At 40.0% G+C, this 20,983-nt stretch overlaps 1 long non-coding RNA gene across 4 annotated transcripts in view; it reads right to left on the reverse strand.

The window, feature by feature from the left end:
- Nucleotides 1-20,675, reverse strand: part of LOC311442378 — a 76,588-nt gene extending 55,913 nt beyond the window's left edge. Inside the window, exon 1 of one of the 4 annotated variants that reach the window (XR_014696592.1) lies at nucleotides 20,428-20,667. This is a non-coding gene — a long non-coding RNA (uncharacterized lncRNA). Of the gene's footprint in view, nucleotides 1-20,427 lie in introns of all 4 variants that reach the window. The other 3 variants (XR_014696593.1, XR_014696594.1, XR_014696595.1) reach the window with 3 other exon arrangements.
- Nucleotides 20,676-20,983: the final 308 nt, after the last annotated feature.

Raw genomic sequence — 20,983 nt, forward strand, 5'->3', positions numbered from 1 at the left:
CTGCTACATGAGATGGGAGATATTTAGCCAAATATTCTGCTGGCATATATCCATTGACTTGGATTCAGAACCGTCAGAGCAGTACAGAATCTGCTGACAATTAAACATATTCATATGCACATAAATACATTGACATGAATACGTACACGCACAAGCTTATTCCTCACACAGTTCCCACATTAGTTTTCTTGTGGGTACAAAAAGATACATGCTCATATTTTATACAGTACATTTAAAGTCTGAGCTACAAAATATTCCTGCATGTAAACGTATGGGTACATTTCCTCCGAGTGGAGAGGTATGTCAGGAGAATATGATTTCACAGCCAGATCTGTAGCAACCACCCCCGAGATAACCCCGGAGGCAGCTCCATGGCCAGCTGTTCAGAGTTCACAAAGAATTCAGGCAATAAGCCAGAGCCAAGCCCAGATGCTGCTATTGGGAACTTTCCAAAGCTTTACATCTGGATCCTGCTCCTGCCAAATGCCCCATCTGCCTACGAGGTGATAAATTCCACCTCTCAGAGGACAAGAAGCAAGAGAAAACACCAGCAAAAGGGAGTACTGACAGCACCAAATCGATAAAAGACAGTTAACACTTCATTGGAATTTAAGAAAATATTACATTTCTTTTAAGAAATTCTAGCCTTCCACAGAAGGCCAAAAATACTGCTCTTCCATGTCCCCATGGCCTTCAGCTAGTGTGCCACTGAGTAGGAGGACTACTTTCAGTAGCACATGGCAGGAAAGATATCTCATTGATTTGGGGGGGGGGATGTCTCACCACCATCTCCCTTTCATCTTTTTTTCCCTCTCCTCAAGATATCAAAAAAAAAAAAATCTCAAGTAGACATGAAGAGTGCAAGGGGATGAAAGTCCCAACACTGGAGTATCATATATGATGCTGCAAAAGGGTAGCAGCATCCTTAAGAAGGATTGTAAGTTTTAAAAAGATAGGCTGTTGTACAGAAGAAATTAATAGGGCTAGGGTAAAAATGTATTCGTTTATGCTCATGGGAGGAAGAATAAACTGCATGAGAACAAAATATGCATCTACTAGTGGGGTAACATCAGATTTTTTCAACTGAGGACAGTTTCATAGCAGCCAAAGAGAAACAATTTAGTCCATGTAAAGTCACAGAGGAGATATATCTGAAACTATACAGTGAGGAGAGATTAAAAAAAAAAATACTGTGAAGAGTGTTGTATGTAATTTAGGGTTTCCATTGCACCCCTTTTTGGGCACCTGATCCTTCAAAACTGGCAATAGCTCAAATCCTTCTGATTTTCAGATCATCACCTCCTGTCTCACCAAATTGCAGAAAGTTCAGCTTTGTGTGGGGTGTGGGCTCTTTAGTGAAGAGGGCTTCCCGGTGTTGGGGGTTGGGGGGGGGGACACAGATATAGTATCATATAGCTCAAAGCCTTTGTGGTATCACTATCGTTAAGAGCAATGGTTTGTACATCACTCTAGAAAACTGCAATTGTTTTTCAATAGAGCTGAGCATTTGATGAAAGCTTACATGGCATCCATGCTTAGAAAGGAATTAAGGGCCAAACAAGAAAACTACAGAGCTGTAATAGAGGCAAAGATCCTAAAGTCAGTGATAAAGCACAGAGGACTATTCAGACAAGCTGCACAGTGAACAGTCCAAGTGGATTTCTAAAGGGGAGGTCATGCTTAGCAAGCTTTTGTGAGCACAATAATGAGAAGCTGTCAGGACTGAAGCTGGAAATAGAATGTAGTTGACTCTATGCATGCTTTTCTATAAGGTATTATAAAACATTAGCATATAAAGATGAGTAAGTAGGGCAATGATCACACAATTCATAGGCAGGAAACCAAACTCAATACTACATCTAAGGCCTGTGATTAGTAATAGATAGGTTCACTTTGGAAAGGAAAGGTGGAGGTGACTTGCATTGCAATTTGGCTTTGTGCAGAACCCAATTAACAAAGAGCACACAGCTATGCACCTGCGTAGCTGGACGTTTCATATCAAACTGCCACCTCTTCCTGCAGAACCAGACATCCATCAAGTTACCCACAGAACCTGTAAGTTCACAGCTGGATTTACCACACAAGGCACATGGATGAAGGCAGAAACTCATTTTACATCCCTTTGCCCCATGTTCACCTCAAACTACAATAGAAAGAGAAGCGTCATGAATACAAAGGACTCCGTTGTGAAAGAAAATGTGCTGCTGTAAACAAGTCTTGGTGTGACTGTTGCTATTGTGATACTAGTAGAAGGTTCATGTTCCCAAATACCCACCTGGTTATAACCCCACTGAAGTTGTGGAACCTGGAACAAACCTGCTGCCATCATATTAATGCCAGAAGAGATCACATTTGGTAATTTAGAGACACTTTCTGCAACATTCAAGTCATTCAAATTACCTCCAATCTACTCCCAGTACACTTCAATTTTCTCTTGTGAGTTAAAAAAAAAAAAAAAAAATTGCAAAGGTCTTGGGACTGTATTTTGAAAGATAGCTGCATTTACACACAAGCATCCATGGCCTGAATCTTCCGTTGCCTAGATGGGGAGAAACATTTCAGAATGGGACACAGAGCTGCCAGCATGCTCAGTGGGAAGCTGCATACACCAGCTCATAAAGCAGTGCTAACAGAATTTAACAAACAGGCATGACTTAATCCTGCACCTCCTGAGGGATTAGGCACACCAGTCTGGATTGCCAGAAGCACTTACGATACCTTGGGTTTCACTACCATGAACCCACACCACAATTTTGACATCTAAATTGCCCCTCTCAGAAGGAAACTGGTATCAGCCTCAAATCACTGTGGAGGTGGTTTTGCAGACAGTCTCCACTAAATACACTAGCTGAGATGACCAGAGCAATAGGAGACTTTTGTCCCAAAAATTTCCACTGCTGCAGCAAAGCCATGGATCAGAATATGCCACACCTTAACGATTATCTGGAATTTCTCTAATACTTTAAATTAATATTCTAATTCACCTTCACAATGTTGTGATCTAGAGGAGCAAGGATAGAGAGAGAACTGGACTTTCAGCACAGAATTTTGGCTTTTATTGTTGCTTTTTAGAGGGAATTACTAAGTTCCCGCAGGTCCTTTTCATTTAGGGGACTATCACAGGAAAGTTTTGGTGCTAGATTGACCTGCTCTGTTTTGCAGCATTGAAAGCTAAAGATTTATGCACATTAGTAAAAAGTCAAAATCTCTTTCACAAGAAGGCAGCAGCACAGTGTGTTGCCAAAAGAGCAGAGCTACTTTCTGCCATGGCTGGAATGCGTTTCTCTGAAGGACCAAGCACCACTTTGATTTAATGGAAGAGCAGTACTGCATTTCTGTATATCAGCCAGGGTAAGATTAATGCCTTCTGATGTGAGACTACTGCACACCAGAGAGAACTGACTGACAGAAGCATTAACTAATGTTCATAACATGATGGTTTTACAATCAGTATCCTCATATCTTTTTAACCAAGTGCTCCTATAAAGCAGTAGGCAAGAACACATGTCACTTCAATAAGCCTCTAAAACCTAACCTCAAAATCTAGCTGTTTGTGCACAAATATACATGTGTTTATGTGTTCACATTTATTCTTTGCATGTACTGTCTTCTAAGAGGACTGCTTGTAATTACTGGTACAGAACTGCACAAAATGAGAAGAATTATCACTTTTTCTTTTAAAACAGAAAATACAACATTATGGATTTAGGTGTTTTCCAAAGTTTAGAGAGATTATTTGTGACACTAAAGGTACTCTTCCAAGGACCCTATGGAGTATTTATGTCATTTTCTAACAGGGCACATTTTTAAGTTGGTACAAAAGCCTGTGTCACTGCCAAACAGTAGTCATGTTGATTTACAACATACCCCAATTTGTGAGCCATATTTGAAGCCCAAATTCCAGCTTTGATTTGTCTTTTACTACAAAACTGAAATTGAGCCATTTTCAGGTTAAGGATGGAAGAAAACAATATGCTTGTAGACTCAGGTTCAGTTCTAAGCAAAAGGAGAGTGAAGAGCAACCAAATCAGCATTCTGAAGCATGTGTTGAACTCTGCTGAGCTTGAGCCTTCTCATTTATCCATTGACGGTCTGCAAAATTTAAGCATGTGCCCAGCTTCAGCAAGACTAAAATCAAAACTATTTCTACTTTCCCTCATCAACAATGCAGATTAATTCATTAAGAACTAAGCAAAGACCATCAATCTAGTTTCTAAGTAATCAATAACCAAGTCCTACAGGTTAAGATTGACCCAATCTCTATTCTCAGTGGAAAACAATTAGTGGGTCGAGTGCTATTAGAGTATATTGGACCAGTTCTAATAGAGATGTAATGAATAGAATTAAAATGGTTTAATTAACACCTGCATATTGAAAGACATACAGAATAGGCCTGTCCAGAAATCCACAAGAATTGTGATCCCAGTTTGAACCTGCTCTTCAAGCTGCTTTTCAAGAAAAATAAATAAATAAATAAAAATCCAGTCTCTTGACTCTAGTCTCTGTCCCACTATTTTGCTCTGCAGCTCCTCCCTACTCAGAGCAGCCATGAATGTTTTGCAGAGACATTACCATGAGGAAGTACCCCTCTGCTGTGCCCTTTCATTTCCAAGAGGGCAGTTAAATGAAGCAGAGGTGAAGTTATACAGAAACAGCCAGTCAGATCAGCCTTGACAGCATGCAACCTTCATACAGTTTGGTCTGCTGTGCAGGCTTTGTGGGGTGTAGTCAATGTTTGAAGAAATATCTTTTTTCCTCTTTCATTTCTTAATCCTTAACCCTCTCTATCGATTCATTTAAATAAATAGCAACAATAGATAATCAATAAATTCAGTTGCAATTCTATTTTGTACCCAACGTTATAGCAACCTGAACCCTGGAGGAGCTGCAAGCCCCAATGCAAGCCACACAAAGTTTTTCTCTCCCCTTTTTCTAATAGAAACAAGTAAGTATGAAGTAAGAATAAAAGATCTCAAGCCATCAAGTCCACAGCTTTGCTCAGCTGATAATGGTCTTAGTTTTTTTAAGGTGTCATCTTTGTTCATGTTTTTGTAGGTATGTTCCCTGCACTTTAGGCAGGTGATTCTGTTTCGGAGTTAATTTCTCATTAGCATCCAGATGTCCTCTTTGTTTGAGCATTAATAATAAAAAGAGGTTTAAAAGAAGATTCATTAGACAGCAATACATTCATTCTTTTTAAACTGAAAACACTGACACAGCTCAAGTAGTTACCTCATATCTCCAGGTTCCAGCAGACTACATGGCAGGACTGATAACCAGCCTGCAAATCATTTCTGTGCCTGTGAACATGTTAAATATGGGGTGTTTTTCTCTTTAGTGCAAAAGAATCCTGTTTTTCCTTAAGACTTTGCTGCTGGTGCTTTTATGTTTCACTAAGGGTGGGGAGACAAAATTAACAGATTTCTGTTCATCTTTTTCTCCATAGCCACAGTTCAGAAGTGGCACTGGAGCAGATAATGTGTTTGACCTTGTGGGAGTGGTGGGGGCCTGAGGGCACCATGCTCTCGTGCTCTCTCCCTTTCTTTGGGACCCTGCAAGTGATGGACAGAGGATTACGAAAAGATGAAAAGACTCCTTTTAAGCTGCTGTTGAAATTAACTGATCAGACTCTGTCATCTGTGGGGTCCTGCTCTTCCTTTTCTTGCATTCTCCCTGCTGTGGGAATGAAACTCTGCAAAGAGAACAAAAGTGCCACTCAATTCAACTAAAAGGAGTTCTCTGAAATGGCAAGCTGTTAATGTACATACTAAAGATCATCTCCCATTGTGCTTGTCAACGAGTTTGCCAATCATTTAAGCTAACATTATCTTTTTGCTTTACCTTAAGTCTGTGAGTTGCCATGACAAAACTGAAAAAAAAATCTTCAACACTTCTTCATCTGGAGGAAGATAATTGATGACACATTAAACCCGGGTCTTTAAAGGCTAAGTACCAATCCCTGTCCAACTCAAGTCAGCAAGGTATGGCTACTTGGGAAAAGAGCTCTGTAGAATTCAAACAAAATCCAGCTGCAAAAGAACAGTTAAGGAAGTCCTCAGAAGTATGTATCAGGGATACTCCGATCAGCAAGCAATACTTGCAATACTACTGCAGTACATGAAGCAAAGGACACTATTTCTAAATAACTCATTTGGACAGGTAGGGAAGGAAAAAAAGAAAAAGAAAACACACAGAACTTATGATGCATCCAGTGCAGAAAGATGTCATACAAGAGGGACAGAGTAGTTCTGTGGTATGAGAAGGAGAAGGACAAACACTTCAAAACAAGATTGCCAATATTCTTTGTGGGGGCTCTCATCTTTAGGTGAAACTCCTGAAATCATGGATTCCTGTACTTGTATTAGGCATGCACACAAGACTTAACAAATCACCATGCATACTATTTAGATATTGGCATTGGAAGTCTTTTGGTTGAGTCACTATTGACTCAGGGAGATGATTATGATAGAAAACAAGATTCAGGGTTGAAAATAAGTGTGGTTTTCTGCAGGAAGGGGTTCATGGTTGGGGGTAAACAAGAAAAGAAAAAAACAGCCGATGAGTGAGGTATCTCTGTGGAAGAGATTCATTGCTACAATTGTTTTTTTCCATCTCAAGATAACCATTAGAAATTCATGCTTCCCATGCAAAGGTGCAACCCAGCATAAATTTGGTGAGGACTATGCTCAGATCAATGAGGGTAGGAAAAGCTCTGGGTAGCTCAGATCAATGAGGGTAGGAAAGCTCTGCAGGAGGATCTGGATAGGCTGGACCGATGGGCTGAGGTCAACTGCATGAAGTTTAACAAGGCCAAGTGCCGGGTCCTGCACCTGGGGCGCAATAACCCCAAGCAGAGCTACAGGCTGGGAGAGGAATGGTTGGAAAGCTGCCAGGCAGAGAAGGACCTGGGAGTGATGGTGGACAGTCGGCTGAATATGAGCCAGCAGTGTGCTCAGGTGGCCAAGAAGGCCAACGGCATCCTGGCTTGTATTAGGAACAGCGTGACCAGCAGGGCTAGGGAGGTGATCGTCCCCCTGTACTCAGCTCTGGTGAGGCCGCACCTCGAGTACTGTGTTCAGTTTTGGGCCCCTCGCTACAAGAAGGACATCGAGGTGCTTGAGCGGGTGCAGAGAAGGGCGACGAAGCTGGTGAGGGGCCTGGAGAACAAGTCCTACGAGGAGCGGCTGAGGGAGCTGGGCTTGTTCAGCCTGGAGAAGAGGAGGCTCAGGGGTGACCTTATTGCTCTTTACAGATACCTTAAAGGAGGCTGTAGAGAGGTGGGGGTTGGCCTGTTCTCCCACGTGCGTGGTGACAGGACGAGGGGGAATGGGCTTAAGTTGAGCCAGGGGAGTTTTAGGTTAGATGTTAGAAAGAACTTCTTTACAGAAAGGGTTGTGAGGCATTGGAACAGGCTGCCCAGGGAAGTGGTGGAGTCACCATCCCTGGAAGTCTTCAAAAGACGCTTAGATGTACAGCTTAGGGATATGGTTTAGTGGAGGGCTGTTAGCGTTAGGTTGGAGGTTGGACTCGATGACCTTGAGGTCTCTTCCAACCTAGAAAATTCTGTGATTCTGTGATTCAATATTCATTTAGATTGTAAAAAGATGTCATGGCTTAGAAGGCTCTAAAATTATAACTGCTGTCAATAAGGGAATGCTCATTTGCAGACTCTCATAGATTACGTTACCTGATAGCAAATACGTTTGTGAGAGCAATCTAGAATATCTGGGAACTTCTGCTATCTTTATATTAAATTTGGTTTATGAGCAACAACACTTGAGTGTGTGAACTCATGGGCACACACATTGGATATGCAAGAGGCTTTCAAGCTGAAGGAATTTTAGGACACTGAAAATTTCTTCTCTTTCCTTCTTCATATGTACATACGCTACACTACCAAGATATACACATGCACCATAGCTTTGAAAATGCTGGGACATACTTGTAAGTAAGGCAGAAATTTTCTAGTCAGAGTTACTCGCTCTTTAGAGGAAGCTCTTTACTTTTAATTATCTCTTCTTCCTTTCATCAAGATCGTTAATTGGATGTGTATTTGCAGTGCTATCTGGGACAGGTGTCCTCACATATCTTTGCCCAACTCATTTGATTAATTGCCTCTAAAGGATGCCTCTGGCTAGGGGGCACGTCACCTTTTAGTACAATCCCTGCCAGTCAGCAGTAATTTATTTGTCGTGTGTACATACGCAGCCCTAGCCAAGAAAGGCATGGTAACATGCATCCTTGCTGAGCTCATTCAATTAATTGCTTCAGTGGCAAGCCCCTGGCCAGGACAAATTTGGGTAACTGTGGAGTTAAATGACCCAAGGAAACATTTTTCACATACATACCAAATCCATTTACTGGATTTACCACTCACCCATTTTCTGTCACCATATACCCCAGTCCTTGCCACTCATTTGAAGGTTAAATGTCACATGTACAAGCTTAGCTCCAGTTGCTGATCTCTGAGACACTGCCTGCCCTTTGCCCCACATTCTGAGGCTAGAATATGCTAGGTGAAACACTGCTCTGCTTATATTCAAATGTGAACTCAAATCTGATTATATTTCATTAAGTGGAGAGTGCTAGCATTAAGAAGATAGATGCTCTAAAATATACATTATGTTGAATTTGTGTCTTGTGGAATTTACCTGGATCCATTGTTGTTTCATAATGCTCAGCAAGCTGCACATTACACCGAGTATACAATGACAAAGAAATTATACTTGCATACATGAAAGATTATGTGAAAGTCAGGATGGACAGTGGGAGAGTTCTGGAAGTCCCCAGCTCAATAAGCTGCAGATATCATTCAGGCCAACAGAAGCTTTAGGTCAGAATTGCAAGTATACATCTCTACTGATTGTGATAAAAAGCTTGAAACCATAGCTGCAGATGTGACTGATGCCTATGGAATATGAACCAGGCACACATATGAGGACAAGTATAGAACATGCTGCTGCAAGTTCACAGGCAGAATATTGTATGGGATCCCTTCAGCAGAACCCATTTCTCACAAACCCAGCAGGAGATCTGCAGTTGTCCTTAACTGCAACAGGACTCTGCCTTAATCTAGCACTCTTAACTGATTTTACAAAGTCAGAAATGCAACTAGTACACATCACTTTAATTTCCTCCATAATAATGATTAATCACTAAGCTCACCCTCCTTCTGAAGTTACCCAGTAATGAAAAAATGTCATGCGAGCAGGATTATAAATGTGTCTGATAAACAATTCAACCTGACTGCCAGTGATTATGAGTTCGTGACATATTATTTCACTTCAATCTCTACATTAGAGTCAGTCAAAATCATCCTAAGTATTAGTGCAAGTAATTTATGGGGCAGGAAGTAACAACATCTCAGAAAAGAAACAATATTGGGGAAGTCCTGCTGGTGAGGCTGTGGTGCCTTGGTGATGTAACACGCACAGAGGGAGCTGCTGTGTATGAGCCCTTCGTGTGACAGTCTCTGGCATTCCTCATCTCATCAGTCACAGGAGCACGCCTGTCATCCTCAGTCTGACTCCTATAGAAGCTACACGGTGACCAGGTTCACAAAACTGCACAAAAACTCAACTGTATCCTGATTATTCTTTGGTTAAGTCACCCACACAGTCACACGTGCAGAGCAGATTTATACACCAGTTTAGCAACTGCTGTTCATTCTGGATGCAGGACCACGCTCAGACTAACTACTGCAGTGTAGCTGTATGCATTGGGAATGATACTATGATTTCTCTGGATATCAGCCACATTTATGGAGCCTTATTTATTGATCTACCAAAGGTTTCTGATACAGTTGACCGCACATTTTTGTTACAGCAATTTAAGCGTGACACAGATTTTACTGTAGCTTGGTTTAGCAGCAATATAATTGGTCACTGGGTATTATGGGGAAGCTGGCATTGCAACAGCACTGCTGCATCTGTGCTGCAAAGAAGGATGTCCTATCCCACACACACACACACACACAGTTGGACTAGTATCATTTGCAAGTGTAGCATATTCACTGGCCACAACTCACGTGATTCCCCTGAGAAGTCTGTGATAAATACTGCCACTTGTATTCTGCAATGGAAAACATCCACAGATGGTAGCCTGGGCCAACGATGGACAACAGCAGTTTTAAATACCCCCTCTGGCCTTCTGATTCTGAACAACCTCAGGGTGCAGGTCTCCAGCATAATCTTTCAGACTTACCCTGAACATGGCAACATTGCCCAGAAGTTAGAGTTTCTATGTCTCTAACCCTCATCCTGGCAGGTATCTAAGGACAGGGCTGGCACAGGGATGAACAAAATCCCCCTAAAACTTGAGTAAGTCATCTTATTCTAAAGGACACCAGTCTATATCAACGTGCACATTTTAAAGGTACACATACAAGCAAAAAAGATAGTCTTTTAGATTAAGATAAAGTGCCCTCATCACACCTTTAAGCCTATGATGTCACTATCTTAATTAGTATGCATAGCAGATTAAATCTGAAGCTCAGCAATATCATGGGACCTCTTAACTGGGTAGTTGGCTCAGTTTTTCCAGCAGAATATAAAGCTGGATTTTGAAAGCTGTATAGTAATTGGCTATAGCTGAAACAATGGCTCAGATCACCTCCCTCAAAATTACTTAGTAGAAATGATGAATTGTCCAAAAAGCCCCTTGCTGGAGGGAAGAAGACAGAAAGCATTTCTCCACAAAGCCAAGAGGAAAAAGAGTTGACTTCTTTCATCCCAAAAGATCCTGGAATCTGTAGTACAGTTCCTTGATGCAATTTCAGACATGGAAATTTGTAGGAGTTACAATGCTAGTACACATGACCAGATAATTTTAGTATTTTTCCCCCCATTAAAACTGTTGCTTAAATGATTCTGTACCTGCAAAGTTGCTGTGTTTTCCATTCTTTTGTGTCTATTCCATTTCACTCGGGATGACATGTCCATACGTTATGTAAACAGTGAAGCCGATCTCCCTTTTACACATTTTTGTTAAAGATACTGGAATGCATTCCCTACACATTTACACAAAAGAAAAAAAAGCTTACGTCCTATTCCAAATTATATATACTTACTGAGACAGGATCTGAAAATGGATAGAACTTGAGATCACACATTTATATTAAAATTAATGTTCTCAAGATTAGTCAGATTTTATTTTATTTTATTATTTTTTTTTTTTTTAAGTAAATCATTCATTTACTTGGATCCTTGCTTCACATTAGAGAAGATGATTGTGCAGAGATTTTAAATCAATTTTTGAGTCTTTTTCTACTGAGGATTAATCTTGATGATTAAAGGGACTTTATGTTAATTTCAATAAAATTTTGCTTCCCTTTTCACTTTCTATTTTATCAATTTAGTATGAGAATTTTGTACGGTCTGAGAGCTCAGCTCTTAAGGACTAATACACAATTTCTTGGTAGACTGTGTTTTCTCCCTTCTACACTGACTATGATAGAGGACTTTAGCACTGGTCTCTCTCCCCTTTGACACTAACCTGCTGGAAGATTCCTAATGTCCTCCTCCCACCCCACTGTTCTCACTAAATATATTTTGACAAAAGATCAGAAAGGTGAATGACCAGCACATCCCCATGGCTACTGTGGGTTACCCTCATTGCTGCTGAAGAGAACAAATACAAATCACAGTCTGAGAGCAAAAGCCAAGAATAACTCACAGGCAGCACCGCTGGTGCCTTTAGAAAGCTTTTCACACAATAATGAAAATCCTAGATACTGCAAGACAACATAAGAGAACAACAAACCAACTGTAAATCTCAGTCTCAAACTACAGTGACTGTTATCAGAGTCTGCATTATGATAGCCCTAGAAGCCCCAACCTTAAAAATCACAGAAGAAAGGGCAGGAAAAGACTCCAGGGTCATCAAGCCTATTTCCTACCCCAAGGCAAAAACATCAGGCCTAGCACTGCTAAGCGGTTGTCTTAGCTGGTCAATAACTGCACTTTGTACAGGCATAAAGAACAAGTCCCTGCACCAGAACAGTTCATAACCGAGAACAAGACCGGAAGGCAGGCAGAATTCATTCTTTCTGCATTACTAATAGGCAACACAGGGCCCTATCCAAAGTTTGTCTCCAAAATCTTGAGCAAAACGGGAAAAGAAAAGCTATCTTTCTTCCAGTCAGATGATAACCCAAAACACAGCCCTGCACACCACACCTATGCACTCTGTGTAAATTCAACAGCCTCCAGCTTCAGTGATGTTCCTGCAAGAGGCTGGCTGGGATCTGGGCTCAGTTCATAAGGCATTGCATCTCCAAAGGCTTTACTGAATTTAGTGTACAGTTTTAAACGCACAGCAGAAACTGATGAAGCAATGTGTAAGCAGACCTTGGAAGTCCCAGGGCAGGACTAGATAATAAAACTGGTCCAGAGTACAAAAGCAACAAAGAAGGCTCTTCACACAGCCAGGAGAGGAGAACTGAGAGTAGAGAGATTGGCATTAACACAGAAGAGTAAAGCGGTTTGGTATTTTACAGAGGGATGAGCTAACAACCTTTAAAAACCAAGAGCCTCCATTTCTTCCTAACCATAACACTGATCATCTCTGTGATAAACAGCCAGCTACCTCTCCAGCCAGTGCCCTTGCTTTTCCCACTCCCTGCTGGCTTCATCAGGAATTCTTCCATGCAGGAACAGTCTCCTACTACATAATTCCCCAATACTCTATCCCAGGGGCATCATGAGCTCAGCTGGGTCCTCTGTTCCCTATTCTCATGCAATCAGTCAAAACAAAAATCAAGAGGAGCAGCGATTGCTTTTAACAGAATGGAGGATTTTTTGCATTTGTTTTCCTTGACAATTTGCTTAAAGATTAGATTTTGTTAATTATTACAGAAGTATCCACAAACACCCAAAATTTCACTTTCCTTTCCTAAAAAAAAAAAAAAAAAAACTTTCAATGAAAACAGATGAATTTGCCATCAGCCTTTGTCACTGAAATTTCCATTTTCACAAATTACATCTAAGAAGTGCTTAAAATGTTGTCCAATTCTAAACAGAATACCAATTTTAAATACAAAATAATGAAGAGGCAGCCAGAGGCCAAATAGCTCAGCAAATGGTGAGGGCTGAAAACAGACTCCAAGCCTCATGATCCCCACTACAACAACTTGCTCCTTAGGCACCTCATCCCACTTTGCTTAGTACCTGCATTGAGAAAAGGTACATAAAAATAGCAATGAACAGAATGTAGGAGAAGTCAGTTAACACCTCAGAGCTGTTGCAAGTCTCTCCCTCATCCTTTTTAATGTGAACTTATGAAGAAAAAAAAAAAAAAAAAAGAGACAGGCCCTCCTCACCATAGAACATGGATTTTTTGCCCTTAGGAAAATTGGTAGATTTAATACCTAACACCTAATGATTTAGCAGAACAAGAAGCAGGAGCTACTCAGTAACAAAAATAGAAGAATTTCAACTTTTAATTCTGAGAAACATAACATTTTCACCTTCCATAAGCATCCCCAAGAAAAGTATGCCTAAAAAAAAAAAGAGAGATTTTAAGTTATTTTTTTAAAGGGCTTTACAATCCTGCTGAGGCCTGTGCCTTTGGACTCATGCCAGCACGACTGAAGGATTACTCTGGATTCCAGCCATTCATTCTTCACCATGCATATTTCAAATTCAGAAAATATACATATTCAGAACAGAACAAGAGGACCATCCCTTCTCTCTTGCAGAATATCCTGATCTGTCTCACTGTCTGAGGGAACTACCAACCACGCAGCAGTACAATGTCATATGCATCAACGTACCCTAATACAATTTGTCTCCTTACAATTAAATCTAGAGGATTATATGCTAATCTAGTGCTCAGTACTATTCTCCAATTCTCACATGGGATATTTTGTAATGGAAAAAAAATGGCATACAGGCTGCATTGTACTGTTCTTTAGGTAAGCAAGGATCCCTGTATTTCTTTCAGCAGTTTGATTATCACAGTTACTGTTCAGTGTGTACTCCTAGGCTTTTTTTGGAAGATGTGTAGGTGAAAAGGTTTGTTTGAGGAACTCACCAAAACCAGTCCAGATCAAAAAAAAAATATTCTCACATACTAACATGACTATTAAATTCACAGAAGCTTGTCACTTCATAGCAGTTGTGAATGCAGAGATGCTACAAACTCTCTTTTTTTTTTTTCTCCTAATAAAGATCGAAAATCCTTTGTGTTCATCTAGGGTTTTGAGCTGAGCCCAAGCTGAAGCCAATGGTATCTTTTTCATAGTACAGGGTTCTTAAGATGCCTCTGAAGCTTTTATCAGATATTTCAGCACACAGTTATTGAGCACAGGTGCCAAAACACAAGAATACTTCCATCTCTGTCTGCACTCCTCCATGGAAGAAAACAGGTTCTCTGTTCTGTGCCACTGCTGCCATCCAGAGCCGGTATGAATGGATGTTTTTTGAAAGTCTGACTCCAGCAGTAGAATATCTGCTAGAATTTCATGCTGTAGCATTGCTAGATTTTATTTGCTGCATTTGAAATGCCATCCTTTTTCCCTTCAAACAAATTGACCATTAGAGAACATCCTCTGTGAAAACAGCTCAGAGAATGCTGGCACTTTGAATGTTACGCTGGAGGATGGGAAATTTGTATCTTTTGATGGAACAAAGTCACTGGCTTTACTTTGCTGTCGCTTTTTGTTAAGCATGTGTCCAGCTTCATTTACATGCCTGTCAACATCCCTTTTCCCTTGCTCGGGAACACTGAGGCCGATACCACAGAGCTCACACTGTAAATGGAAACAAGAATGCATCTCTGTATATTTATACACTCACAGACCTAATGTCATTGCCAGGGGGCAACCAGAAGGAAAACACCCATGCATTTTAGCTATGACAGGCACTTAAAACCAGCTTTTCTGAATGTGGTGCCAGAAATATGCAGATTTAGCTTCCTAAACAACCAAAACAGCCTTTGCATGCACCAAGAGCTTTTTGTTGTTGTTTAGAAGGATAAGAAGAAGAAAAGAGGAATACATCCAGCAGTAAAATACTGGATCTATTACATGAGTACTATCCATGCAGTTTTGTTCTCTTCTATTTTCCTAATAAAGACAGCTTCACAGCAGGCCATCTTTGGTGTAAAACTTCCTGAAAACTAATTTCAGAACGGCAAAGTCAGTCAGAGTTTTACAGGTTGGATTTAGTTCCCAAAGAAATCAGAGCTGTACTTGTGACCAGAGTAGACCCAGGCCTAGGCCCTCAACATTTGTAAAATGGCATGGGTACCAAAGTATGGTTACCTGAAGTGGGGAAAAAGAAAAACATTCTTTCAGAGGAACACTGCACCAGAGAGAAAACGGGTAAGGCAAGGACGTGGGAAGGATTTAAAAACAACTAAAAATATATTTTTTCATATATGCTATGGTGCAAAACAAAAAAACAAAAAACAAAACAAAACAAAAAAAAAAAACCACGCTACTAGAATGTGCAAGGGATGCAGGACTGCATATGCCAGCCTTACCCGTGTGGTATTATTGAGGTTACCCAAACCACCAGTATCTGCCATACACAGGATGGTCCTTTGGAGTCAGAGCCTGGTTCAACTCCAAACTGTTCTGCAATACTGTTGTGTTAAAATAAACAGAACCATTTAAAGCTATAAATAAATATAAATAAGACAGGCTGAATTCAGCCCATAATGGCTTCAAAAATATGGTTAGTATTTTTAGGCAGCATGGGGGCTGTTGTATCAAACTGCTGAATGCAGTAAAGGCATTCATTCACTTCCACAAAATGCCTGCCTCATGACAGCCTGTCTCAGTCATTTTAGACTTATTTGACAGTATTCTTGATAGAATCAAATTTTTCTAAATTCAGAAATTCAGCAGGGAATCTCGCTTTGTTTGCAACTTTAGAACACTGCCACTTTCTAGACAAGTTACTTACTACTAGAAGCACAATTCAAATTTATTTTTGTACACCTCACTGTTAATAATAGTGGAAAATGCATCAAGCTTATTTAACAGCATACAAAATATTTTTTCATATGATTTCTAAGGACCGTATTCTGCATTTGAGTGATGATAAATTTAATCAAATCAATCTTATGCTCTGAAGAGGAGTATTTAGTTTAGTATTTTAAACTATGTTGTAGCATTCCCTATACAGGAATAGCCAGGCCTATCTCTGCAACTGAATCAAGACCAACTCCATTTCATCCATATGCATATTACCTTTGAGAAGAAAGGTGTTAGGATAGGATTCAGCAGGTGGCACTCTTACACATAATTTAACAGTGTTTTTTTGTTTGTTTTTAAACAAGATAGGTGTGCTTTTTGATTTGCATGTGGACTATGCCTTTGTCAGTTTTACCAGTGAAGTTCCTGTCTGGAAGACAGGAGAGAGGACAGCTCTTCCAAACTGCAAGGAGTTTCTCTCTCTGCTTTAATCTGTCTCACGGCAGTCAGCAGTTGAAGCAGAGGTTGAGGTTTGCATTGGAAACACTGGCAAACATGACACATCCAACTTCAAGACCATTTCTGCTTCAGGAACAAGGTGTATGTTTAAATAAAGTTCAAATCTCTTTTAATACAGCCATTATCTGTATTACTCATCTTCCAGCAGGTTTTCAACTTCCAAAACTTTCTGAGAGGGAATGCCTTCAAATTAACATGTTCACAATATTCAGTAGCAGTTAAAAATAAAATAAATGTTGAGGACCTACCTAACCCTGTTTCTTATGTTGACATGGCTTTATTGTACTGAAATTAGCATGCTTCTCTGTGTGAGCACCAGCAGGTCTGTTGGGGTTAACAACATAAGAAATTTGGGGCTACTACTTGGACTCCAGCCTTTTCACTTGCCTGTGTATTGTTCTGGGTCAACTGCACCCCGGTTCGAACAGATATGAGAAAGGATTTTCTTTCAGTATTGATGCTTCTTGGCTTGGCACCCTCTATCATAACAATCACACCACCAGATCCCCCAAGAGGACATGCACTGATCTTCATGCAGTTCCGACCAACAAAGAGTAAGAAATTAGGAGAAGCCTTCTAACCACAAGGAAAATGAGACATCTCCTGCTCTGGCATATCCATCGGTCTATAGTCTACTCTTTAAGGTTGCCAAGTGCCTCCCAGCAACATGCAAACAGCATACGAATTATTCTTGAGGATGGAAAACTGGTCTCTGTGTTCCGGCTTTGTTTTCCTAGATTACTCTCATTCATCCACTCCCACTATCAGTCACGACAGAATTAGTTACTGAGCTGCTTCCACTCCACTTTCCACTTGTATGCTCTATTCCCAGTATATCTGGATCTACTACTGACTGCCCATCAAATCTTTCCAGTAATTTTTAAAATATCACCTCAATTATAAAGAACTGTTTCTTTATCACTGTTACAAGTACTGACAGGAATAAGATTTTGAATCCATGCACAACCAATAACGGTAGATAATGCTTCTGAATGAGACCCAGGATTTATTTTTTCTATCTACTTGCATAAAATTCACCAAACACGGCACACAGGAGTTCTCCCACCCCCACAAGGTGTTCAGACGGAATTGTTCCAGCATCAAAAGCTTTGAACTCCTATCTAGGAGGTTGAGCTGAGCAAATAACAGACAATGCTGCCTAAGCTTTTGAGAGAAAGGCAAGGATGTGGAAGCATCAGGAAAGATTTATGAGGGAGAACAGTCTTGTCTATTTTAAGACAAACCTATGCTGAGATTAAAATAGATGATTACTGAGATTTAAAACAGATGTTTGAACCAGGGAACCACAGATGGGAAGAGTCAGGTGACATCTTTCTACAAAGGCTAAGGAAAATAGGAGGTATAGAAGGAAGATTGCTATCTGTTGCAGACTCTGAAGTGAGGGGTCTCCACAGCAGGTATTCTGTTAGAAGAATTTGGGAAAGTTTAAAAAAAGGAATCAGACAGTTCCATTTTGTTTGGTGTGTTTATTAGTTCTATTTATTCTTTCATGAAAATTGAGAGGAACTCAAGCCTCTGCATGTGAGCTTGAGAGACAGGTTTGCAACCTATATTGGGAACAATTTAGATATAATTTGTTCCTGGATACTAGATAGGGAGACTGCACTTCCAAAGATATGTCTATTGCTGTGAGTTAGCACTTGCCTTTTGAGCTCACGTTCATTCGTAAAGTGAAGCCTTTGGCACCAAGACTAGCATCAATATTATACATAAGCTGCTTATTTGGGAATGAATTCTCCATCACCAAGATTCCAGTGACCTTCATGGGACATGGCTGATTTCCATGCCCATGAGTTACTCTGATAGTGAACTAATATATGCAATTTCAAGGCAGTATGTAAGCAAAGGATGCCAGCAGAGACAACTCAAAGACCAGTATCAGATGGGCTCAAAGAGACTTTTAGTATTGTAGGACATGCTGGGCTATTCTCTCTGTAAAACAATACCATCTGCCTTCCCCCTTTAAAAATTAAAATTCAAATGAAAGCATAATTCTGAATGTTTCAGCCTTTATCAAACTCAACTGTTCAGCACAGCATTAAATAGTATGAAATAAGGACTCTTGGAGGACTGTGCATACTGCATGAAAGCATTCATTAAGTCTAAGTTATGGTTACTTCTGCTGTCAAGTCAACAATGCACAATCAGTGGTGGCTAAAATTTTAGCCTGATGTGTTAGACTAACAAATAGCTTTCAAGCCTGTATAAATCCTGTTTCCTGCTAATGAGTACAAATTATATGTCACCACGGGATTAATTTCTTTCTTTGCACTAAACAAAAAAAAAAAAAAAAAAAAGAAACTTCTTGCAGATACAACTTCATAAAAACTTATCATGATTTTTGCTAGAAACAGCACTTCTGTTTACAGCTTGGTGCTCTGGTTCAGCATAAGATCACAGAGATAGGAAAAGGGAATGACTAGAAGTTTTGGATTGAAACACATCCAGATTTTCAAAAGGAAGAATAAAAGAATTTGATATTCATGCTTATGCATGATCCTGCAAATGCTCCGTGTTGTCACAAAGATATGGATTCACATGAAAATGAAGCATCTCTGAAGCTCAGGGTGCATTGAATCTAGACACAGATTTAACAACCAGGATCATCAATAGTTAGGATAGTCATCTTAAAGTAGCACAGACTATCAGCTTGAGCTATTTGGTTTTACTGAATACTCTTCCTAAAGTTCATAGGCTGCTCTTTGCTGGCTTGACAAATGTCAACTCAGTCATTCAAATCAGCACTGCAAAACAATGTCCCTGTCTTATTTCTCTTACTGCACCATCACCTCCTGTGATCTGCTTTCTATCAGGTGCAAAACCTTGTCTCTCCCACTGGACACCCATGTTGTCTGTAATAATGCTACTGATGCCTGTCGAGCCAGCAACACTGGTTCCCATCACCTCAGAATGTTTTTTGTTTTTTTTTTTTTTCCTACCTTGCTGAGAATTCTGAGCTGTATGGGACTGCAATGAGCCCACCTTCCCTCTGCATACAAAGCATTTAACAACAAGCAGCCCACTAGCACAGTCTGATGGCTGCCTGTCACACTAACCAGGGCTGTCTTATTAATCTCGGGTACTCCCCATCTGCCTGCACCCAGTTGTATTCCTACTACCTTCCACACTATTTCCATCACATTTCAATTCCTACCACTGTAGGACTCTGGTGCAGTATGGACATACTTAGGTGTTACTATAGCATAACAATATGTCATTACATACATTACTTTGCCATTAATGTTAGTTACAAGAAAAGGAAATTCTCTGTGCTCCAGTGAAAGAGCAGACTACAGAATTATGCATGGATACACAAAAGAAACAACTGAAACAGAACAACATGGCAAAGCTGTATTAACAGATCCTAGATGCAAATTAAAATTTAATGCATATCCCGATACTGCAGTGATACAACTTTTGATTTTTCTAATATAAATCTATACAATCACTTTAATACTACCTATGTTATTGACGTATCATATTTATATTGCACTCTGTGCCTTGCAGGCAGGATTGCTAGCAATAAGAGCTATATTTCCACACATTTTAAAAGTTTATCTAGAAAATGTTAGGCATATGTTATTTAGAGTAGGAATCATAACACCACTGGTCACATCACCACAAATTACACAAACAGCATATAACTGTTCACAGAGGAGGAGGTTCATGCATCAGGACCAAAATGGGAATCACACCAGCATTCTGCAACTAGCATGTTTCCTCAAGATCACTAAAACAAAAAAAAATACATGGTTTGCAGTCCAGACCATACAGCTGGATCAAGACAAAGCGACCCATACTTCTGCAAAGCTGTACTCTTATGGTGGGTCAAGAACCCCAAAGACCAAACTCTACATGTGAGTTGCAAGGTGCATGAGTTGACTTATGTAGAAAAAAAGGGTTGCTTTTCTGTGTGCAAGATGGTGAGGCTTGTCAAGAAGAAAATTAAAATGAAATGATAGTCCTACCTTAACCTTATGTTGCACCAGAATCAAGGTGAAAGCTTGCCTAAAACAACCCAACAATAACTTCAAACCTTGCCCTCTCGTACAAACACCCCTTTCTAAATTGGAGAACAGCTGGAGTCTTTAGGTTGATAAATGGAGTTTAACCTCTGATCTTAAGCCCACATGCTCATGGGAGGTGTCTTTTTAAGTACTTAAGTGGAAACGTCTGTCAATCAGAGTGAATTACAGAATATGATTGTAAAGGATTACATATTTCTAGGCAAGAGAAATCACGAATTACTTGATAGCTTGTGTTATAGAAGATTAAATCTTTTTTTTTTTTTTTTTTTTTCCAGGAGAAAAGACTTAAATCTTTGGGTTACTACAAGAGGTTACATTTCTCCCTCTAAGTGGAATTAACCAGTTTGAGTCAGCTCTAGTAAGGAAGTTGATATAGAGTTGTCTAGCAAAGGGCTCTATAAACTTTGACATGCTTATTGTTATATTTGATAGTAAGTTCTACAGACTAAGCTGTGTAGGCTTAAATATTTTATATTAAGTCTTCTAATATTTTTAA

Source organism: Aythya ferina (assembly GCF_964211825.1).
Source record: "Aythya ferina genome assembly, chromosome: 10".
Taxonomy (NCBI): domain Eukaryota; kingdom Metazoa; phylum Chordata; class Aves; order Anseriformes; family Anatidae; genus Aythya; species Aythya ferina.